This window comes from Lepisosteus platostomus, chromosome 19 (genome assembly GCF_059453375.1).
Source record: "Lepisosteus platostomus isolate fLepPlt1 chromosome 19, fLepPlt1.hap1, whole genome shotgun sequence".
In the NCBI taxonomy this organism is placed as follows: domain Eukaryota; kingdom Metazoa; phylum Chordata; class Actinopteri; order Semionotiformes; family Lepisosteidae; genus Lepisosteus; species Lepisosteus platostomus.
The window spans coordinates 14,007,771-14,032,618 of NC_142629.1; the positions used below are offsets into that span (position 1 = coordinate 14,007,771).

Consider the following 24,848-nt stretch of genomic DNA (forward strand, 5'->3'; position numbering starts at 1 on the left):
CAGAGTAGATACTTGAAATGAATTAAAAAAACAACAACACAATTTTGATACCTTGAACAATCTTGGATTTTAACACTCATAAATGAGCGTTTCCCTCCCTTTAATTGTCTACTTGCAATAAAGAACATATAAAACGCAACAGCCTGAAGAAAAAGACAGTTTCACAGTGATGACTTATAATAGATGTATCAGCAATGGCCTCTGCTGTTTCCTCCTATAATTGAGCGAATCTTTTTCAGACCCCAGAGGCATTTGGAAACATCCTGAGTGTGTGCCGCATACCTGATACATTCTCAATTGGACCAAGTAACATTGTCTCTTGGGTTTTTTTCCTTGCTTACTGGAACTAATTGGCCTAATTATTTGATCAAATTGGAAAATAATATATTGATTGATATATTTTATAGTTTTAAGCTGTAATCAAAAACCCCCGCAGCCCTTCAGGAAATGAGATTGTCGGCCCTGGTGGAGACGGAGAGAATAATTGAGATTATATCCAGCTGTCTGAGGATCTTTCTGAGCTGGTACAAGAAATCATACATAGATATGGACTCGTAGACTGGCTACACTGCTCTCCCATCACACTGTACCACACACGAAACTGTCTGACAGATGCGCTTAGAAGAGAAGTTCATGGTGTCCTTGTCCTTGTGTCTGTACACAGTGCATCCAAGGTCATAATTGTTTCACAACAATTTAATAATTATGGAGCTCATTGAAGCAAAATCTTGGAAGTAAGCAGGCTACGTCTTCTGCAAGCAATACTCCGTCATAGAAGGGTTATAGATATTGGACACATTCAGGTAAGAGGGGCAATGTCTACCATGTTAATAATTAACTGGACACAGAACTATCCCTCGCATAGAATCAGAATCTACTTGATTGTCAACATATAGTGGAAATTTTCCTTTGGCCTCTCTGAGATGACAAATGCAGAATGCATAAACCATCCAGTGGACTATAGGAGGTGTAAACACTCAATGGAAGATAAATAATGATCCAATCCAGTTGCAAATACAATAAAGTACACTTTCAGTCTAATACAAACGTTTAGATTCAAGTGTGACATATAGTATGTACGCTTTCAATTTAGTGCTCTGAAGGGAGTCATCCATTAGAGTTTAAAAGAGTAATGGCTCTCAACGAATAACTTCTTCAAAATGTTTTTGTAACCTTTGGCACTCTAAACCGTTGGACAAAGGTAATTTTTCAGACTGGAAGTGGGGTTACACTTCACTGTAAGTAAGTGGGTTTCTTAGAGTGCACACAACTAAGAAACACTTGGGAGGTGATGCTCTTACATCTGTGCTCACAAGGGGAACAAGTCAGATGCATGAATGCTGGTTTTCTGGGTCGGGCATTTGGAATCGACTTTCAAACTGAGGCAGGTGAAACATTTGTAAGAGGAGGATCTCTGCTGATTTCTTAGGTCAGCCCACTGGAGGGCACTGTTGTAAAGAGTCAGATTCTGCTGTCATATACTGTAGCTGGTATTAATATTCTGAAATTTGAAACTGTGGCTGTGAGGAGACAGTAGTACTGGGTAAATTGAGGCACAATGAAGCCTTCAGGAGTACCCTGATCTGATGTTTTTAAAATCAGAAAATTTTCATGTGAGCGATACTCCCCTTGTTGCTTTAATATTTTTGCCCATGTCTCCTGCTCTCACCTGTCCAAGTTTAGTAGTTATTTTATGCCCTGAGCTAGGAGGTGTTCAGATAAGTGGGTGTCTTCTGATCTGAGTGCTGTGTAGAGCTGCCTTTTCCATACCCATGGGTGCAATCAGTTGACTGCTGAGTACCATGCAGTTGCAAGACTGACAGCCACAAGGATCCATCAAGGTTTCTATTGACACTGTGGTTTTAATTTCAAATGCATGATTTAAAATGTTAACATTTCTATTCGTCAATAGCCCATGCTATTCACTGACGAAACCTTTCAGATACGCGAGACAAACTTGCTACAAAAATGAATGTTTTATCAGTGCCGGGAAAACTTTTCTAGACCATTGCAGGACTTCTTCATCCATTAAACATGGATGTTCTAGTTCAATTAAAGAAATTAAGAAGGCTGACTGGAACTCTTTGACAAGGGGCATGAAGACAGTGCTCGTATATGTGGTTCTCCCCAGCGTTTGTGTGTGCACATTTAGCTGGGATTGCTGATAATTTTCTGCTTCTGGTACATGACTCATCAATTTCCCTACGGGATTAAGTATTATCTATCTATGACCATTAACATGCATGGGATGTAGTTCTGGGCAGATTGTGATCTTGATTGGGACTAGACAGACATCACACATCCCTTAACATCAGCCAGACCTCCATTGCTGTTCTGTAATTGGCCACCAATCACTACAGATCGTAGGCCCCTCGATGGCTGTCAACGACAATAATGGGGACAGTCGACAAAGGCTCAAGCTGTTCCCAAGGTTCAAACCTCCTCCCGACCAAGGCAGCCCTACAAGAGGGAATATGACCAGCCGTGCTCTGTGCAGTGTTACAGGACCCACTTACTGAGAGGAGACCTTGTTCTGCAGCCTGTCCATGCCTCAGTCCCCCGCCTCCCTACCGCTACATCCCTCTCCCCCCTCCATTGCTGTCAAAGCTAGCTTATGCACTCCGCTAAGTGGTGCCAACTGACACTTCTCTGAATTTCCTACTCGTTAATTTTTATTGGCGTGTTTTTACACCGTCTGTATAAATACAATTCCCGAAAAGCTCAACCACACGACCCACCCCCCCCACCCCCGCCCTCCAAGCCAATTTCCTCCTTGCATCCCTCTGCTCTCCTCCCCCAATTTCCATGATACCAGTAAAACAAGATAAGAATACATGGTTTGGCGTCGCTTTCTCTGGACAGTGGCAGTATTTATAGCCCCAGTCATGTCCGCTGAAATGAAACACAGCAGCTGGGAGAGTTGTGCTGGATTCTCTCTCTAAGTCCCACACTTTCCCCCACCTACGTCCATTCTATACCTTCTGTCTTAACCTTTCCCTAGTGCTCTCCCTTCCTCTATTCCTCTAGCTACTTCTTGTCTTTCTGCTGTAGTTGTTCCATTACACGTTCTCATTGCAAAAGAAGCTCAGAGGGCTTCTGTCTCCAATACAAGAAAAACCCCAAGCTTTTCCTATAACTCTAGGTTTCCTAGAACACTTCAAATTGACATGCTCTGGTAGTTTTGATGATCAATTTTAACATTAAGGTTAGTGTGAGAGTTTTTGGCATAGCTCTTTCCCCTGTCTATTTCCAAGGGACTTCTTGCATGGAATTGTGGCACACTGCTCTGTAGGTCTCATGATGGGTCTGGTGTTCCTGGCATTCTGCACATCAAATGTCTGAGTGCCTGAGGGCCCAACCTTGGCTTGGGATAAACTAGGAGCAGAACGTTTGTGGTCTTGGATTATAAGAGGGCTGATCATTGCTGCAGTCGGGCTTGTATTGGGAGGCTCTTGGCAATTCCTTAGTGATGATGCCACATGCTGTAGAATTATGAGGTGTTGATCTGTAGGGCCAAGCTCCCCTCCATCTCCCAATGTCCTCCTTTACTATTCAGTAGTTGAGATTTCCATTGACATTTTTATTCTCCTTCAGATTTGACAAAGTTCATCCAAGCATATGGAACGATGCATTGTGAAATATCAAAGCCAGTTGAGGATACGGAAATAAGGAGCTTCAGCATCTGTCCTTTATCAGAAAGCAGCTCATTCTGGTGGATGCTGTGGAAATGGAGCCCTTCTTGGAAGCATCATGGGGCCAGCTTGGACCCATGACCCCTCTGCCAATTGGATGTGGTTTTTGCACAATGTTGGGCCATCGGAAAGGGGCAATTTAAAACCTAGCTAGCAAGTGTGTAGGTGGGTCGATGCAGCAGCATTCATGTGCCATTATAGAGCCCCTACAGAGTAACAAAAAATAGCTTTGTAGAAATCTCAGTGTGAGGAAGAACATGATGCTAATTCTGCAGCCCCACATGGTCCCTGTGGAAACAGGACAATTTTCACACTGTAGTCGAAAGCTCCCACATGCTGTAGATGAGTGGTGTGGTCTGTGTTCAAGATGGGATAGTCCAGGCAGATGCCCCCATCCGAAACTGATGCCAAGTTTCACTGTAAAACTGACCATCCCGATCTTTTTCTTGGAGCTCCATTGACACAAGGATTGGAGGACAAACACCAGTGTTCTTTGGCTGTCCAGCTCGCTTCTGCCTGGTTAAAAAGATGGACCCAAATGGTCTATTATAATGGTGAGTGTCTCCTGTGTTCAGAAAAAAAAATCTTGGGCAAGGAGTCTCTTTGCCTTACATCCTTGTGCCCAGTTCCCACTCCCAGACTGCCTGTGTGCGTGACACCCTGTAAGGAGAGCGCACAGTGCCAAGACTGCTGTGCCAGCCAAGCTGCAGATTGCACCCACAGGCCTGGAGTCGGTGAGAGATAAAAAGGGAAATTCAGTTGCCTGGTGAAGGCCTACTGCACCTTCACCGCCCTGGAATGCCTTATGTTTTATGGGGCGTTTTGATGGAAGTGCCAGTCCTTTAAAGCCCCCTAATTATTCCCTCCCACCTCTACCTTCCCCACTGCCTCTGTAAAACTGCACACTTGGCCTCTTAAAAATATCTGTTTACTATACTGGCGAGCGATCTGCTGCCTCATGCGCAGGGTTTATAGATCATGCTCTCTTGCCTACTCTTTCCTGCCCTTTCTTCTCTTCTCTCGGTCTCTCTCCATCTTTCTGTTTCTTGCTCACTGCTCTTCGGGCCTCTCCCGGCCGGTGTGCTATGCACGGGGGTGGTCCCAGAGAACGATGGTTTTTTTTCCCCCCAATTTATATTTTTGTAATTGTGTATTTAGCACTTTGGAAAAACCGGGGGATAAGGTTACCAGTTGTCATGCTTGCAGGCACCGCGGGTGCTGTGCCAGGAAAGCTCTCTCTGGCCTTGATCGCCGCCCCCCTCTTTGCTAATTCAGTCCTGGGCTTCTCTCTACCGGGGCTGGAATGGTGTGGAAAAGGCTCCTTTGTCCTGGTGCGAGGGTTGCCGCCCGCAGGGAGCAAATCTGAGATGGCCCGGCTTGTTTCCCTGCAGCCCTGAGCCAGTTTTAAACCCCATCTTCCCTGGAAGTGAAAGACTCTTAATGTGAGAACACTGGCAATAGGGCTGGAAAGCGCTTCTCCATCAGCGGTGAAAGAATCATATGCTGCATAGCAGGTAGTTGTTAGTGTAGAACATATTGAAAGCAAAGGATCAGAGGCATGGCATGTATCTACTGTACAGTGTGCTGCAGGGCCGGCTGAACCAGCACCTGTAATACAGTTCACTACTCGTTCATAATTTTTAAAACCAAGCTTCAGACCTTTGCGAGCTTGTGACAAAGCAAAGCGGGGTCAAACTGCTGTGATGGCCGTTGTGGCCATGGGGAAGCAGACGTGCCTTCATTCCAGATCTGTGTGCTTTCCGTAACACGGCTGGCCCCTGGATAATTTGGGGCTCAAGCCCTGGCTATGCCATCTTCTCTCTATGTGCGTCTCCCTGAGTCCGTTGGTGAATCTCCTTGCCCTCTGTCCTTTGGAATAACTATACCCCGTTCTTGGCAACTTTTAGCAGCTGAGTAGCTCTGCATAAGCCTCGTAGCCAAATGATTTAGAATCGCTACTGTGATGATCGTGTGAATGCAGCGTATAATGGAATATCTTTTTTGAAATATTGAAATTTAGGTATATTGTATATTGAAATATATACCTAAAATATATATTACATATTACATATCCTAAAATATATATTACATATTAAAGAAATATGTACAGTACATAGACAATACAGGTAGGTGTGCGCTTACATTAACCTAGTGTACACACACCACTCTGTTGCAAACAGGTAACCTGTTCTTCGGGACTTAAATTTAGTCAGACTGGAACTTGGATTATGTGCTGAAACTACTCTGCTGTTCTTAGGCCTTTTCATGAGCACGGATTGCTGAGTCATTATATCCGAGTGCTTTTGTGTAAATGAACAAAAACATAAACCTGCCCAGCAAAGGTGATGGTGTCGGTGGAGGTAGGTGTGCGTGAGAGAGAGAAATGAGAGGTCCGAGCTACGAGAGAGCCTTGAATTCATGGGGGGGAGAAAAAACAGCGGCGATAGCCTGAGCTCTGAGAGCAGCTGATACAGATCAAGAGGCAACGAGGCAAGGGAGACAGAAAGAGAGAGAGAGACTCGCTGTCTGTCAGGTAGCTGGAGAATCCCCTAAGCCTGGAGGTCTCCAGTTAAAAGGAAGAAGACCCCCCGTCTCTAATTGGGAGCATTACTGCCGAAAGACAACACTGCTTCTTTAATTTCAGGGTCAGAGGGCGTTGTATTGTATTTGTAAGGTCAGAGCTGGAGGTCACCTGTCTCTGACAGCCTTCCTGCTTCAGCGAGCTGGGTCATGCCACCAACATTGCCTGGAATTATCCGGGGCCACTAATAACAGGAGCCAGTGTGAGCCGGGACGCCGTGCCACGCTGACAGCAGCCCCTGCGCTCCCAGCAAGGAGCGCACACACGATGTCCCGTGAAGCAGAACAGGGCCCCTGCTTTAAATTTTGTCCCTGTTGGGTGTCAAATGCTCCCTTTCCTCCCTCCGTTATTGCGACTGCGGGCGTGATGGAGAAACTTCCTTTTGAAACTGAGGCGAGATGAAGATGACTTCCAGGTTGCCGGGGTTTTTGTACCCTGAATGTGCCCTCGTGACAAAATTGGGTGAGAGCTTTGCTCCCCATTTTATATATAGACGAAAAGAGTCGCAGACTGACTAGAAAATGTTGTCTTTTAGAACTCAAATGTTAATGTTTTATGTTGAAAACTGAAAACGGCCATTAGTTAATAGTTCAAGCTCAAACCACCTTGGATGAGTTTTAACATTCATGCAGCTGCTATTTCGATATCAGGTTTATGGCCCCTGTGCTTCTCAAATCTAGCTTTATCGAAAGTATACTCAGTCACCAGTCGGCAGAGACCAGGGTCCGACCTTAACCCTTACCAGAAATGAAAATAATGAAGTAAAACAAATCCAGTTAAAAAAGGTCCCGTGGCACTAGGGAAGAATACATTACGTGAATGCCCCTGCTTTAACATTTTGCCTAAAAAGCATGCGGTGTCATCAGCGTTAATTCTTCAGTTACACCTCTTCAAGTATCCACAATCAATGGAAGAAATGTTCGTTTTCAGTGTTTATGTGTTTTGACGCAACAGGGTTTTGAAGCTGGGAGGAGTTGGTGTTTGGTCTCGTGCCCTGACTCCTCGACTCCTACATCCTATCCTGAACTCTCAAAGGCACCGCCTTGTACCCAGTGGTCAGTGGTGTAGGTGGTGTCTATACTGGGAGAAGACTGAGAAAACGCCAAGCTCTGCAGTGGTCCAGGATGGAGTAGGCCAACAGTGCTTGATTCCTACATTCTAGCATGTGTTCTGGTTAAAACTGCGTCAAAATTGCCCGCTTTGTTGTTTCGAGTTGTCCGTGTGCCAGTCCCTGCTAAACTATTCATTCTGCTTGACGAATGTCTGCTTTCTGCTTGGGCAGTTTTTTGACGCACATGCTGACTATTCCAGCAAAACAACCTCATTGAACAAAACCTCTAGAATCACTAGAATCTGAATTAGACTAAAAATGACAAGAGGAGTGTATTGGTATTATACCAGTGGGCATGTGGCGACAGTATATTTTCTCCACATTTCATGCCCTTCATTAAAAACTAAAAAGTGGAGCTGTTTTAAAATAAAGTAGAAATCACACAGTGGTTAGATAAAGTGTACAGGATATACCAAGAAGTGAATTAAGAATATTCAGGATTTAAATTACTGAATTATGGTATCTTCAATGCTTGGGAATTAGATCAGATTATGCTTGATTAATCTCAATCAATCAGGTAACACGAAACCCAGGGTTTCCTGTGATCCTCCTGTACTGAGCTGAAATGGGGCTGCTGTCCACTGAGCCCCCAGCCCCCTGGATGGACCACACCAGTCACATGTGTTCTGGAAACAAAGAGGAGATATTTTGAGGTATATCCTGGCTGTCTGGGTTTGCTAATGCCCTCTGAAGAGAGCTGGATCGCAGATAAGCCCCCATTAAGACTGGAATGAGTTGAATTTAGCTCTGTCTGCGTGTGTGGAACTGAGTTTCCATGAAGTGTGCACAACACAGGCAGAAAGTCCTCAAGTTAAGCACATGGCTATAGCTCCTTTGTACCTAACAATAGCTGTTGCAACCAACGCTTGAACACCAGTAATCTGCTTGAGCACCTCATGCTTCTTTATCATCACCATTTTTATTATTATTATTCCTCACCAGTTTGCCTGGAGTTCCAATCTTCTGTGACTTTTTATGAAGTTATCCCTCAATTATGCACTAAGAAACAAGGAGGTCCTTCTGTGTAGACTTAAACTTTGTGCCATCTAACCCATTTAACAAATTACATTTGGAGCCCGTTTAACAAATTGTTGTTTTGTCCTGTGTCAAGACCAGTGAACTCAATCATTCTGCCCCTTACAAATACAATTGTAAGGTAAAATTTGTGTGAAATTCTACGTCCTTGAAAACTCACTGTAACCTAACATTTTTCTCTTTAATTACTGGAGTACCTACTGTATTTGAAATGGCCAATTCAATAAGGTAAGTAGGCAAATTGTGTAGTATCCAAGCAAACCTCAGTGTTTATTACATTTATCTTTAAGCTGCCTGAGACACTGTGTTGGGACATTAATAAAAACAGAAAAATTAGCAAAACCAGAGATTGTGCTTTAAGCTATAGTTCCCCAATATGAGTAATTCCTAGTTAATAAAGACCAAATCATGTTCTTAGCGCTTGAAATCTGTCAGCACAGATTACAAATTATGAAAAAAAAAACATTCTCTGGAATAAGGTGAACAGTGAAATTGTTTCTTTTTACCACATCTGTTCACAGTGTTTTCTTTCAATTGAAGGGTCAAGATAAATGAATTTTTCTGGCTACTACTGGGATTCTGTGAGTCCCCGCTGAGCAAAACAGTACTGCTCAAAACGATTCGTTTCCCCCTGCAGTGCTTGCTTGTAGCCATATCCCAGACTTCCAAGAAGTCATTTATCTGCATAAAGTCATGGTACCCAGCTTTGGCTGCTGGCTCACTAGGCCGTAGTTACAGTGTTTACATACCTGTATGGTCTCAGTTACCCAGTGTACCATTATAAGGGGCTCTGCCAATTTGATTGGGCTAAACTAAACTGTGATTAAGGTTAATTTGTGTCTGAAACCAGACCCACACCTGTGCCTTCAGAGGTTCCCACATAAACCAACATTTCAGAACGCTGAATTCTTCCTTCTGTGCTCTTACAGCAGGACGGTGAACGGTGCATGAAAAGGAAGGCGCGAGCTTGGCGAAGGCAGAGCAGGGTAAACTAATAAGAGCTGTGTGAAAAATGGGGATTTTGAGGTCTAATGCCTCGCAGAGCTCCAGACAGGTACCGCAGTGTGCGTGTGCTTGTTTACAGTATGTCCACGGGTGTCGATATGTGAAGGCCTTTTGTGTCATCTGCAGCGTGCGCAGCCCTCCCTTGGCACGGTTTTTCGACCCGGGAGACTACCTTTTTCAACGTCCAGCGTCCGCGAGACTCCCGCGTCCGCGCCCCCCCGCCGCAGCGCGTTCCGGGAAATTCACGAGCCAGCGCTGCAGTGAGCCCTCCTTTTACATTCCGACCCGTGACGACGAAGTGTCTCGAGCTGGCTCTCGAGCGGGTTCCTCCCCGCGTACGAAGGGGCCCCGAGTTGCTTCTGGTTCCGGGAGGGTTTGGAATCGAGAAGCTGGCCAGCTCGGTGGGGTGGGGTGGGGTGGGGGTTGGCGCTGCGTTTGCGAGAGGCCGTGGTCCTTCACCACAACAAAGGCGGTCTTCAGCCTCCGGGCCGGGCCTGGTGATCCCCAGGCCTTGCCCTTGCTCTGTCACTCTCGCTACAAATTGAGGTGGCCACACGCCAGCAGGAGGCACGGGTGGGAATGGAGGTGGCTGGCGAGTTGATGGTGGTGAGTCAGGGGGCGGGGTTCTGTCCCAGACACAAGTCGCTCAGTTTTTTGGAAGGTCTTTAGCCCACCCAGGAGGAAGGAGGGGGGGGGGGGTGTGTATGAGGCCCTTGAGGAACAAAGCCTCATTTCAGCCCCTCCAAAACAGGGGGCTTTATACAGGACGGGGGGCCCTCCTTGGCAACGAGATGTTATCGCAAAGATGCAATATCCCCTTCTCCGTGGGGGCAGCCCAGCTCTTGTACAGGCCTCGAGTGTTTCGAGAGCTCCTCTCGGGAGTGTGACCCCAGTAATTAGGACTCGGTGTGCGGCCGGGACTGGGGCGGCTACTGTATTCCAGTATGTTTACACAGGAGGTGTCTGTCTGTTTCAGAGCACATCCTATTCAATATCGGCTCTCTTTGCGGCGGGGGTGTTGCCTGTTCCTACCCAGATTTGTAGCAGGCTGCGGTTCCATATCTTCATTATTATTACTACTCACAGCATTGTTTAAAATGTTTATATTGGGCCGTCATACGAGACAGATCCGGGCCACGATCTGTCCACAGTCATGCCGGGAAGTTTTCCATGATTAGAATGGGTGTCCAGGATTACAGTCTTCTGAACTGCAGACTCGGAGCACAACCAGCAATATGTGAAATGCAAGCGGCCCGAGTAAAGATGTGAATTATGGACCTACATGGATTTTGTGGAATATCACTGGAATAATGTGTCATGCAGATACGTTCTTCTGGATATGTACCCATGCACGTGCTGGTGACTCACAGGGAAGGCTGTTTTCCCGGATTTTTGAGATCACATCTTGTTGGGGTGCAAGTCGAGCGCTGGTTGGTGGATCTGGAGGAAATCAGGCTTTTTGTTTTAACAGCAGAGCTGCCAATCAATTTTCATGCCCTAACCTGCACATAGTTAATGCCCTACCAGCCCACCGTCGCTTGTCAGTTCATGCACTGAGAGCTCCAGCCAGCGCCATACAGCAGAGTTTATGGTTCCTGCAGACGCACTTGTAGCCCATAGTGCTGCATGCTTAGACAGACCTGGGAAGATCCAGAGGCCTTAGTATTCCCAGGCCATTAAACGTCCACCCAAATCTGACTGTGCTACCTCTTGTATCCCAGGCATATTTCCGAAATGACAAAGGCCAAACTATTAACTGTAGAGGCAAACTCGTACTTCGAACAGCTACCTTTGCTGACCCGTTCTTTTCATTTAACATTTAACATTTCATCTAACATTTTGAACGAGCCCATCTCACAGCAGCACCGCAGCGTGGTGGCCAGAGGCATTAGGACATATTTTATTCAGAGATGCTCTGTTGATTTACTGGAAGTCTACTACAGTAAGTGCAGAGAGAGATTTTTCACATCGGCTCCAGGATGTGCCTACAAAGACCCTAAAAATGCTCAGTAATTAGCTCTGCAGGTCGTTTTATTTTTCTCTTTTATCACAAGAAAGCACGTGCACATCTGTTTGTGCACAGGCATAAACAGGTATGGTTTGATCTTGTGGATATTTCTTTAGCCTTACCGAAGGTGGAGTTGAAATAACTGTAATATAATTTCATGCATTTGCACCCCTATTTGATAAACAGCAGTACAGTATGCAACAAGTTCTAGTATTTAAACACAGCAAACTAGCAAGGTTGATCCCAAATTAAGAAAAGTCTTAATATACAGGTGAACATGGACATTTTAGAGCCCTGCTTGTGAACCAGTCATTCATATCATTTATTATTAATTGTAACAATTAAGTTATGATTAATTGTAATAAATATTCACTTACGTGGATGTGACATTTCTTAATTGGATATACATTGTTTCCAGAAAGTGTAATTTAAAATTGTCTAATGGATTGATTATTTGGTGATGGAAGGTGCCACTGTTGACTTCTGCAGCTGTGTGTTCTTGGGTTGCCAACACCCCTCAATAAAGAGAAATCCAAGCTTCACCACTGGTACCGAGTGACGTTTTCGGCGATCTCTGCTGCCGCAAATTTACATACAGTATGGGATCCTTTTTTTTTGTCCCTCAGGTTTCTGAAAATGATTTGTGGGTTAAAGGGGGGAATTCTAGGTTTGCCAAAGAGGAACGTTCTGTGTAATTGACTAGGGGGGTTGAATTTAATCTGCCAGCGGGGGCCACTTTGGCCAAAAAAAAAGAAAAGAGAAAGAAGCACCTTTGAAAATCACGTTGTTCGTTTCGGGGAGAGAATTGGCGCGGTGTCGAAACGCAGTTAGGCCCATTTTGATTTCAATTAAGAGGCAGGGTGATTTCGGCGCTCGGATCATTTCTGTGGGCGATTGGTGGGCTGTGCTTTTTTAACACGCCACGCGCCCAGGCCCCTGCCAGGGTTTCCTTTCTGAGGCTGGTGAGCACACAGCGCAGCCCTCTCCACAATGTGATCCCCCTTGGGAAGCAAAGTGGAAAGTTTGCTTTAGCACCGGGGCTGGAGATGAAAGAACCGAGAGTTTGGGGTAGGGGAGGGGGTGGGGGGGGTGGGGGTGAGTGCTTATATCTCTTTATCCCGTCTGGCGTGCTTCTGCATGGCCGTTCGGCCTCAGCTGTCCAGGCTCTTGTCATTCCCCGCTGCCCAAATCGGTGCTGTCTACAGCCGGATTACCTGAACTACCTCCCCCCCTCCCTCCCTTCACCTGAGGCTCCCTGTTTATAAAAAGATAAAGGGGTCTGGGTTGTGTTGGGGTGGCAGGAGGATTACTGGGGGCTCTGAGTTATTGATTTAATTTGAACTGCTTTTTGATCTCCCGGCTGCCAGAAGTCTGAGCGCACTGCAGTTTCCTACTGTCCTCTTAATCCTGTCAGGTTATAAATATATAAATAGAGAAATATATTTTAACAGCACAATAGATGCCTAGCATGCTTTTCTTTAGGGTGTGTTTTTCTGTTTTTTGGGGGGGGGGCGGGGGGGGGGATCGAAAGGTTAGTTACTTTTGATGCAGGGTTTAGCCACGCAGAGCAGGGCTGCATCCTGGAAAGTTCGGCCCAACACGTCTCCAGAGATGCCGCAGCGCCCACCTTTGCCTTTTTTTAAATTAAGAGCCTGCATTAAGATAAGATCATTTTATTGGCCATGTACAATTTCTTGCATTAGGAATTTGTCTTTTCGAATACCCCAGCTTGCTCTCCATGAGACACGCAGACATGGAGAGAAGCTTGGGGTCAGAGCGCAGGGTCATTGGGGATGCCATCACAACAAAATGTCAGCCGCTCTGCGGTCTCAGACAAACAGGATTCGCCTAAAACGGCAGGGCAGAGACATGTGTGAAGAAGGCAGACATACTTACAAGGGGAACAGAATAATTTAAGAGATGGAGGGGAAGGACCAGATAAGAAAAGAGGAAGGAGAGTTCAAGGAGGAAAGAGCAAAGCGGTACATGAGACTGGAATCGTTCAAAGAGAAGATAGTAGACGGAGTGGAGAGAGTAGGCAGAGGAGAGGTGCAATGAACAGCTTGCGAAACATTGTTGAAACCCACATTTCGGCCTGAGCAATACTGCTCAGAGCCCCTTTTCCAGCTGGCTGTTTTCACATCAGATAGCGGCCGGGAGTGTGCCCCAGTGCTCCCTGGATCCCAAACTCCAGCTCATCTGATAGAGGCAAAACCTGAGATGCATTATTTAAAGACCTGTGACAGTGCTAGACTGCGTATTGGAAGATTCCTTCTGTACCTCCATGCCAGAGCTCAGATGTTGGCTGGTTGATGGGTGAATCCCACGGACTTAGAGCCTGTTGGGAAAGACTTGTTGCTCTTGTCTGTATTGCCAGACGCGCTTGCGGTGTGTCAAATGACAGCAGGCTTTGCAGAAGGGCATGGTGGAGGGGTGGTACTGTACACACACCTCATTCCAGGCCTGCAGCCAGAGAGTCTTACAAAAAAAGTGTGTTTGGTTTAAAAAACCATTGATATGAGTGTGATTCTTGAACACAGTGGCAGACGAAAGAATACACGCGACCTCACTTGTTCTCTTCTTTATTAAATTGGGCCGCGTCTCCCCAACAAAGTCAGTTCTCATCCGAGGCCATAGATTTTCATAGAAATCGCCATAGCCTTTGAAATACCAGCATTGGAGAAGAGTAAATGGCTCATTTCTATATTAGAATACGTAAGAACACTCCATATTGTTTTGTACTCAACCCACACGTTGTCTACTTCACCAGTTCTCCCATGTAATATTTCTGTCAACCCTGTCCACAACAGCCTAGGTGCCCAGGGAGGAAGAGGTATGGTGTACAGATTCCGAATAATATGTATCTGCAAAAGCGATTTAAAGTAAAAAAAAAAATCACATATATAATCCGACATTTTAAAGAATGCACTCTCACGTCAAGTAATGAATTAATGAGCCCTTTGACGTCGGCAGGCGACTTTGCTGGAATGCCTTATGTCAACAGGTAACTATTTCCAGGCATGAGGCAGCTGGAGAGTCAAGACAGCCAGTGCCAAGTCCTATTGTTAGCCTTGGGAGCCATTAGAATTATTCCGCTCCACGCCCTGAGAAAGCACAGCCGGCTCGCCAATACGAGTTTCTTCCTCGAATAAGACTGATCTGGCAGTAGGACATGCGCATTTGACTTCCTGGATTAGAAAACCTCTCCAGCCTGCCCCATGGCCCATGGGTTTCCATGGTTAGAAACCTCCTGGATGAGGTCCACCTAAGACATCAGTGGGAACATGGTCAATTTGGAAGTCCACCACATGGCTTCACTGGCCAGTTGGTCTTTCTGGGGTGAAGGTAATATGGGGAGACAAACCATCTTCCAATCTCAGTGGGAACAGAGGTGAATGCAGTCCCCTCCTAAAGAGTTTACCAGCCTGAATTGGAGGTGTCCTTTTTAAGACTAGCATGTCCAGCTTGGAGAGTGAGTTAGAGAGAAGGCAGCCATCTTTATATCGCCAAGCCACAGTGTGGGTTGCTAAGGCTGTTGTTGCATAGATGAGGAGAATTAATGGCTGTTGTACAATCAAGTGGGTTTTCCAATGATAGATGATTTGTTGATCTAGCTAACAGACGTTTATATTGCAGAGAGAGAAAAGGCATTGAGGGTTATGGATGGCTAGAATTTTCCATTTGCCTTACAGGATCTTTCTGGTCTTGCTTCTGATCAGCATTGAGAGGCGCTTGTAATGCCAAGCCTCCCTCTCAAGCAGTGAGAGAGCTGAGAGAGTGTTTAAAGAGTAAGTGTGTGCAAACAGTGAGCCTCATGCCAGGCCTGGCAAAGACTGTACCTTGCAAGGGGCGAGCAGTTTGAATGGGCACACGAAGTTGCACTGGGCTCCCACTGCTAGGGACGCTACTGCTTATATTGGTAGGCTGAGATGTTTTGTGAGCTTGTTTTTTTTTAGCAGATTTGGATGCAGGGAACAGAAGGAGCAGCAGTTGTCTAACCCAATCTATCCAGTTGTGACCCTACTGCGTCTGACCACTAGAGGCCGACAAACCAGTGTGACCTGAATATTCATTGTCTGACCGGACTCGTAGTGATAGATGGAGTGCATGCACTATATACACTATACGCAGTTCTCTGTCTTGTCTTGTCCAAGTATTCCTGGCAATGGATGTACACACACACAAGTAAATGGAAAAAAGTAAACATCTGTAATTTAAATGGGACCCCAATCCCCCTGATGCTTCTTGAATCCTTTCCAACTATTTAAAAACACATAAATTGTTCAGGGTTTTTGTCCTGTTCTATCCCTGTGTCTTATAGCGATGATTTAAGTTCTTGAAAGTATCTGTAGGTCTGAGAAGGCATCCACTTCTGCAGCACAGCTTTGCAAGACAGTCAGATACACCTCGGAATAACAATGCATCAGGAGCCTGTGGCAGTTTCTGGCGATTCCCCTGGGATTTGTAAAGTGAGCGCCGTGTGGCAAACCTCCAAGCAGAGAACAAAGCCGACACTAAAATATCCACATATGGGACTTTAAACTCCACATACCTGGGCGCTGTATCGGTGGAGGTGCCGGCATGCATGCTAAAGGCTGATATGCATGGAACTTCTGTGGGGGATAATTATTTATAGTAGGTATTTATGAGACGTTTTCCGCAGAGCTGCACCGGCATAAAGCACTTTGCCAGGCGATTGCAGCCTCAGCATCAGATCTGCTGTCTCCACAGAAGGTATCTTTTTAGTCTTACCTGGCAGGGGCAATATCATGATCACGCAGGGGGTTTGTCCGGGGTGGGGCTCCGCCACTGCACTCCGCTGTGCTGACCCTGCGAATTCCCCCATGTGGGAATCTCGACTGCAGAATTTCTGCTAGAGGGGGACTGGTTGCCGGTGCAAATCCTGTGGCCGGCAAAGGAGTCCTACTCCGTTGGGCCCCTGAGCAAGGCCCTTAACCCCCCCTGCTCCAGGGGCGCCGTATAAATGGCTGACCCTGCGCTCTTACACCAAGCTTCTCTCTCCCTGTCTGTGTGTCTCATGGAGAGCAAGTTGGGGTATGTGAAAAGACAAATTCCTAATGCAAGAAATTGTACATGGCCAATAAAGTGATCTCTAGTCCTTGCCTGAACACGGTCTTGAGTCTGACCATCCAGATTCTTGATTGACACAGATGAGGAATGAGATACTGACATCTTTTCTTAAGATGCCTGCTCTTTAAAACGCTGATGCTGTTTTAGTTTTTTTGTGAGATTTCAGTTGGCCCAGGTGGCGCTATTTTTCAAACCTTACTCCAAGCCTTAAAATGTAGCCTATTGGGTTGGCATGTCCATTTCCCAGATCTTTTTTTGGTTGCGTACTGTAGTTTCTTAAACCACAGTGAAATTATGGTAGGGTTTGGAGGTATAATGTATTTCCCAAAACTATAAAATAGTAGTTTAAACAGGTGGTGGAAATCAGGGTAAGATGCATAGTGTCTATGCAGGTATTACTATTTTCGATTGTGGTACCATGGGTGGTAACAACCTGTCACTTCTTAAATGGTGAGACAGAAGAAGGACAACATTGAGTCAGGGGCCTTCATTTCCTTTCTTGAAGGGGTGTCCATTTGCTACCAAAGCAAAACCAGAGTATGGTGAATGACCTGTCTGCTGTCATGTTGTCTCCTGATTCACAGGAGAGAGGGTTTATAGGCCTTGAGTGTTTTTGCTGACCCCCTAAAGAAGACCTGGTGCCAGTGTTAGCGTTGAAATTCCTCGCACTAGAAAGAGAAGTTTTGCTCTTGGCTGACAGGAGGAAAGCTGTGTGTGGTTTGTGAACATTCCCACAATGGCGCTCCCCAGCATTGCTGCTTAAGGAGATGATGGCAGTTAGATTGCTGATAGAACAAGTCTCTCTCAACACGCAGTTGACTTTGGACAAAGCAGGCTGTGGGTCCTTTGTCTAGGATGTGACAATAAGTGCAGTGTTAATTGGACTTCTTCCTTGACATTGTTGTGCATTGCAGCCAGTCTACCTGACCCTCTGAGCTGTAACGGACGGTTAATTAGAGCAGAAGTCAGCAGCTGAGAGCTTTAGTTTCAGCTCCACAACTTCAACATGTCGTCCCTTAGCTTTTTACCACCTGCTTCCAGACATTCTGCTAAGATGACCGAAGAGCAGCTATAGCACAGACCTCCAAATGTGCGATGTGTTGTCCAAAATCTGAAAAAGGATTGTCTGAGATCTGCTCACAAAAACGTTGTCGTGCTTTTTTATGGTTTATTGTCTCATCTGTTGGTACTACTGTTAACTGTGTTGTACTCCGTTCTTTCGTGTTATTTGCGTTTCCTTTTCTTGACCATTTGAGTCTCAATCAGTTCTTATTTTGACCGAATGTTAGCCTACAACAATTGGCCGAATGCTTCTCAAAGCTCATTGGAATGCGATTGGAAAGGGAAGGTAGAGTTGCACCCTCCTGGAGCATTAGGGCTCAGTTGGGAATGGCTGCCTGGACACTACAGTCTGTTTTGCTAACATATTGTTGTTATTAATACACAAAATAAACCCCTTCCAATTGTCACCCTGTCTTGAGGGAAGCAGGGTATGAAAACTGGCTGTAGCCGCTCACAGAGGTAGCGTTGGCTTACGAACTCCAACTCCCACAAGCGCATTGCTCGACTTCCTGACGGCGCCTACAAAACAGTCCCTGTTCTGCCTGGCCGTGGTGACGTCTAGCGGGTTCCTCCCGGTTCTGGTACCTTCCCGGTTGGTCGTCTCTGGTCACCAGCGCGCTAGGAAAGGAACTCGCACAGGTTTCCTTCTGAAAAGTTTTTTTTCTGAAAAAGACATTGAAAACACCATGGGAGGGTTTCCAGAAATATTTACAGGTTGGGAGTACAGCAGGCTGGTAGCGGGGGTCTAACTACCCATCTGCGTGAGGCACTATTCTGACTCCTGTGGCCTGGCCTCCACCTCATCGCCTGGTTACACTCTTAACCTTCAAACCCAGAGAGGTGTACTCGTTAAGGTTCCTGAGTTGTAAAAGATGAGTTCCCCGCAGGACCTTTGTCCAATTTTTTTGTGTTATAAAGAGGCTGAGGAGGTGAGCCTCCTGTCTCCCCCTTTCAGAGAAATGTGGTATGCCCTGCTTGAAACCCAGCATGATGACCCTTTCCGTGTTTGACATCACACTAGGGCATGCCCCCTGTTTGTGCTTTGAGAATGGTTCCCTAAGATAGGATGACCGAAAAGCAAAGAAGACCTGGCTGCACGGCCCACAACCCACTTACTTTTGGCAGCTGCTGGGCCTGCGTTCTCATACCCTTCATGAACGATTGCTTGTGCTCCTGTGCCACTCTTGTGTAATTGAGGAGCTGGGTGCCAACGGGAGTCTGGCACTGATGTGACCGTGGCAGATCTTTTCCGAACAGGATGTCAGAAAAAAAAAGGCAGGGATCAGGAGGGAGCAGCTGCCTGGCCCGGAGCCTGCCTGCCTGCCTGTGCCTTGTCCCTCTTCCGGCTCCCTCTCCCGATCCACATCGCTCCCACGTGGCACAACAGCGGGGCTGGCGGCTTCATCTGGAACTCCACTCCCTCCTGCGATGAAATAGAATTAAGAGCCTGCCGTATTAGATTCAGGGCAAAATAAAGACACCAGAAGATAAACAAGGCCCAAAACGGAGCACACACAGTACAAACGCATCCCATGCACGCTGATTTCACGGTTTCCAACGCATAGAGCCTGATCTAGGCACTCCATAGCATAGCCGCCGCAAGGGAATGGACTCATCATTCTTCCCAGTTTCCGTACTCTTTGTCTGTAATGTTTCCCCGTATTCATTTTGAAGCCCCGATGAACGCGGCCCGAAAGTTTCTTCCTTTGAAACGGGAGCCTTTCGGCACACTGTAGGCTTGTTAACGGCAGACGACACGTCTTGCCACAATTTTTGGTTGAGTGTGTCGGGGTGCCTGCCGAGACCGGAGTGCAATCGTAGCAAGGTAGGGGATTTTGTGAAGCGAGCTCTTGGTAGGACGTGAAATTCTGGGACAAGCTCCCCCCTTCCCTCCACCCCCCCCATCCTTCTAGCTGGCCCGTTAAAAGGAGGGCAGCTATTTCCTGGTTGGTAGCAAATGGCCGACAAACCTGCTTCCCGCTTGCTTGTCTGTCTCAGATGAATTAAATGCCTGGGATATGCAATCACTGCCGTTTAAGGTTCCCAGAGTGAGCTCATCCCATTAATATAATAAATATTTGTGCAGTTTGGGCTGATTGCTGCACAGAGGCTGTTGGAATTTGGGCAGTTATGCACAGTTGTCCTTTTAAACTCAGCCCAGCGTGCGCACTCAAAGAGGGTTTATGTAGCCCATCTGTGGGGGATGGCTGCATCAGTCTGTGTGTGTGTGTGTTAGAGTGTGTGTGTGTGTGTATGGAACATTGGGCACGTTCCTTTCAACAGCGTCGTTCCTTGAAACCGGCAAGTTATCGTTTGGTAACACAGATCCATTTAGACCAGAGTCAATCAAGTGTGTTTAACCATGGCTCACCATTTATAATGGTTAAAAACCTCATAATGATATTGGAATTATACCGTACGGGATATGTGGATTGATCTATGTGTACAATATCCTCCAATTAAATGTATTAATCCACATACAAATTGCAATGAGTAAGAACACAAAGCCGCTCTGTATCCTGTATGATATTGTTTTTTTTTGTGGATTTGTTAAACTCCTCTTCTTTCTGGTATTTTTTCAGAGCCAATGCCTAGGATTTGTAGAAGATCCTTATTGCGGATATTCTTAAGACCTTGGCTAGATGGCGCAATGGGTAATTTCTTTTAGTCTTTTTAAGCCCCTGGAAAGAATTGAATCCACTATGAATCATGAATACTTAATCATCCATGCATTTATTTTCTAACACTATCCAATACAGGGTGGCGGGCGAGCCAGAGCTTATCCCGTCAAGCAATGGGTATAAGGCAGGATACACCCTGGATGGGACGCCAGTCCATCACATGGCACACACAGACACAAACACAGACAAACATTCGCACCAGGGACAGTTTCCCAAGAAGCCAGTTAACCAACCAGTAAGTCTTTAGACTTTGGGGGGCAACTGGAGTACCTGGGGGAAAACCCACACAAACTCCCCGCAGAGTATGCTTCACAAGTTTGCAAAACTTTTCCTTCCCTTGACAATAAGAATTAAAACGGACGCATTTCAGATCAGTTCTAACCACAGAGGCACTGAAAAAAAAAATGTTTTAATATGCAAGCTGTGCTAATTTGATTGATTGCACACATTTAGATTCGGCAAGTCTTTAGCATGAAGAAATGGGTTGTTAGCCTATATTACTCCATGTGGTTGTATGGGGAGGGAGGAGGGGGCACGCGTTCATTAATAAATTAATCCTGCCACCAGTCTAGGCCATAAACATTCTTTGTTTTTGAAGTCATGGACTAAAAAGGAGCAGGAGAAAAAAAAAAAAGCTCACGCCATGTGTAATTGGAAAAATGTTTCTTTTTTCCCTCTTTTTTTGATTAATATAGAAAGAATTTCTTTTCTCCCCCTACAATGTTGGCTCCAGATTCTTCGTCTTGAGGGCGAGTTCTTCCCAGTGCCGTAGAGGGTACAGAATTCCGCTTGTGGGGGTACAGGGGGGAGGGGCGACATGATCGAATTGCGCCCCCCTAGTCTATTGACCCCCCCTTCCGCCCACTTTTATTATTATTCCTCTTCTGTACCCTGCCACTGCTCTCAAATCTAAATTTAATTTCACCCCCCCTGCTGCCACTTCCCTGTACTGTGCAACCGGACCAGGATTTGTAAGAAGTCACATGTTCTTGTTGTCTGCAGGGATGCTACTCATCACAAGGCTGCAGTGACTCTGCTGTCCCAGACTGCTGAATCACCGAAACCTCAGCTGGCTCTTATGCAATGTCTTATCCGCAGCTGGGCTGGAAAAGCAGTAACCCAGCTAGCCACCTCACTGTTTATCCATATGCTTTAATCACATGCTAATGGTGTTTCCTTTAAGATTTTTAGGAAACGGCGGCAGCCTACAAAATCTCTAGCTAAACACGTGCAGAGGCCGACACCAGTATGAAGATGCAGCCCTGAGCTAAGGCGCACCAGTAAAATTAGAATTTTCTGTCTGAATTATCACACTATTTTATATCTGACAAGCACTATCTCAGGGAGCCTGGTAGAGTGTCCTTAGCAAAAACAGCATGGAAAATACAAGACGATAATGGTGGCAATCCACATTCAGCTTCACAGAAATTATTAGTGAAGTATAGTGTATTTAAAATGACATCCGTCTGCATGTTAGCCACATACGGTTAAAGCATCATAATATATGTTCAGAGTTTGGCAAAGGAGAATGAAGATACAGTAGCATACACTGTATACTGAAATATGTTTGGATATTCCCTATTTGTATGCATCTATATTTATACAGTATATCCATATGTCAGGACGGATGCGTTTTGCCCTGGTTTGTGTGTTTTTCTCTTGATTTGCAAGAAGTTCATGGAGCTGGGTCAGTCAGTGTCTTTGAGGATTTTGAATGCTTGGATTACATCCCCTCGTCGTCTTCTCTGTTCACGACTACAAAGGTTCAGTTCTTTCAGCCTGTCAGAGAAGGACATTCCTTTAAAGCCCGCAATGTATCTGGTTGCTTTTGTCTGGAGCGATTCCAGGGCTGCACTATCTTTTCCTTTAACGTGGTGACCAACGTTGTGCAGAGTATTCCAAATGAGCTCTTCCAGTGAACAATTTGAGACCAAGAAGCCAGCTTTCTGTCAGTCCCTAGGAGGAAATCAGTACATTTGAAAGGTTGGATGAGGTTAGATGCTGAGCGACCGTATCTTGGGCAGGCTTTTGTCCAGCAGGAAGATTGATGGAGACTATATATTTGAAAATATTTCTGAATATATTGATGCCCATAGATGTGTGTGTCGTGAGCCGGTTTTCAGGTATGAATCTCTGTTATGGTGAATAAATGATAAGGGTGGTGTCAGGGGTCAGGCTGAAGTCCTGAAGGTGACCCCTGGACTGTGGAATCAGGGGGGACTCGCGGAGGACTCGGTTTTTCGTTTTTTTTCGTGCCGGCTCACCTCCAGCCGGTGTCTTCTCCTGTCTCATCCCTCTCGGGCAGGGGCTGGCCCGCTGGGTAGGGGAGGGGGTCAGCACGGGCAAGCTCCTTCAAGCGGAAGAAATCTAAATCTAAACGCCTCTGCTGAAGCCCAGCCGGGGGAGGTTGTGGACGGTTTGGCACAGGGGGAAGCGAGGGGTAGGGTCTGATACTCTCTTGCTGCTTCCCAGCTCTCCGTTCCCGTACCTGAAATGTGTGTGTGGGGGGGGGAAGAGGGGTAACTCAAGATCATGTCCCCCCCTTCCCTCCCCCACACCCCCTCCCTCCTGTCTCCTTCCTCCCCGTCTCCCTATCTCCCCCTCCAGAATGTTTGTTCCCCCTGCCTGGTAGAATGTGATCCAGTGCTGATGATGCAAGGTAAGGCTTATGTTTCAGCCTCCTCTCTCCCGGCCTGGGAGAGGGGTTTGGGGACGATGGCATGTACCAGCTCTGGATTCTGAGGTGGCGCCCAGACGGAGGTTATTTACGAGAGCTGTGGAGTTGTGGAGACTGTGGTATTTTTTTTCAAATGCCGGGATATGAATGAGTGTTATGGGAATACAGCTCTCCAAGACCTTGGCTTCTCTTGTACAACACATGTCCCAGTTAGTAAGAGAAATACTTTGGTGCTCTTGTCTGTCCTCGCTGACACGCTGTGTTTGTGTGTCTGTTTGAGTTTGTGTAATGGTGGTTTGAGGGGGGGGGGTTGTACTGGTATGCGTGTGTAGAGTTACACTTTAACTCAGTCCCTGCTTAAGTTTTATTTTTGCTTTTCGTTTTTTTTCTGAAACGTGTTTACCGAGCCAGTACTTGACCCCTTCGTGACCGGTGGAGTTTGTTGCCGTTGAAGGAGTTCCAGAAAAGGGATCCGAGCCTCAAATTATGTGAGATTTGTTGAGTGTGTGCGCAGGGGGGAGGCCTTTAACAAGATGAATGATAAACAGGAACAAACGCTGGAGCCAAATAGCCTGTTTGTGAAATTAGAAAATGTTGACAGAGCGAATAACACATTTGCATTTAAATGGCTCTACTTAAGGACATTGGCAGAATGAACAATACTAGACACGTTAAAGCTATGCTACCCTTAAAAAGAAATAGTGAATGGAATGACAAACTGGGGTAGGCCACTCCACCACACTTGTTGAGGTGCAAGATGAACAACCCCATAAATAACTTAATAATGGACAATGCATTTCTAAAGCAGGGTGTATGTCTTGGTCATTATAGTGTCGTATAGGAGGTGCAAATGACATTTTGCAACAGATCTAGCAGATCTAACACTTGGTTCTGCTCGTCACTGGATCAGTTAAGACATGCCTAGAGACATTCTGATGATTGTCATGGTCACTAGGTGCGCCCACTCCATAGTTACAACATGTGGACCCATCCATAAACTGAGTCCGCACTTTTCAGGTGCCAATCTAGGAATTGTGTGACTTGCCATGCTTGAATGATTTCCTATGTCACCAGTTTTCATGTGGAAAATATTTGGTTCAGTGCCAGATTCGTCATGCTGAGTTTCTCTTTTGGGGGGTTTGTTTCATAGGAAGTATATACAGTATAGATCATGGATAGATGGTCAATGCATGGCTCATGCATCACAGTTTTCTTCAAGCTTCAGCTTCGACTTGTTCTTCAAACTATGGCAGTAAAACAACAAGACATGTCAAGCTTGCTTTTCCCTGCTGTCCGTTTCTTCCTAGTTTTGCAGTGACTTCAAACCACAGCTCCGTCTCTTCACAGTGAGCTTAAAAATGCCTTGGAGAATTCTGGCAGCAGAACTGTAGGAAGACACAATCTGGCTCCATGCTTTAGCTTGGAAAAAATGTTGTATTCCTCCTGATGCATTAAACCGCATTTTGGCCTGATTTGTATCAAGGAGTCTGCCCCTGAAAGTGCTTGGAACCTCTTTCTTTAATAGGGTAATCATATCTGTTATTGTTAAACCCCAGACAACTTTTATTTCAGCATAACAGATTTATTTTTTTGTTCCTTTGGTTAAAACTGAGAAACTGATCCAGGAATCAGAATAAACAGAACCGACACCCAGACATCACTCAGCAGGTTATCACAAGGCCGTACCATTTGGATGTCCAAGCAACGCATTTTTGACATTTTTGGTCCTTTTTTCCTACTGCGCAGGCAATCGCACAAGATTGGCTGAAGTGATGTCCCTTTAGTATGCCGCTGCTGCAGAAATAGTGAAACTGCAGGAAAGTTCAGTTAAATCAGAGACCTGGAGGTAATTTTTGCACAACTGTTTCTGTTTGTGGGAATCTGAAGCAAGATCAACCTTACTTC

At 45.9% G+C, this 24,848-nt stretch overlaps 1 protein-coding gene and 1 non-coding gene across 4 annotated transcripts in view; both read left to right on the forward strand.

Moving 5' to 3' along the window:
- The window catches only part of ankfn1b (ankyrin repeat and fibronectin type III domain containing 1b), a 247,305-nt gene that overhangs the window by 105,686 nt on the left and 116,771 nt on the right, over positions 1–24,848 (forward strand). The window lies entirely within an intron of this gene.
- On the forward strand, positions 16,177–16,339 carry LOC148645175 (U1 spliceosomal RNA). Its single transcript, XR_015928617.1, has one exon. It is a non-coding gene; the product is annotated as a U1 spliceosomal RNA (small nuclear RNA).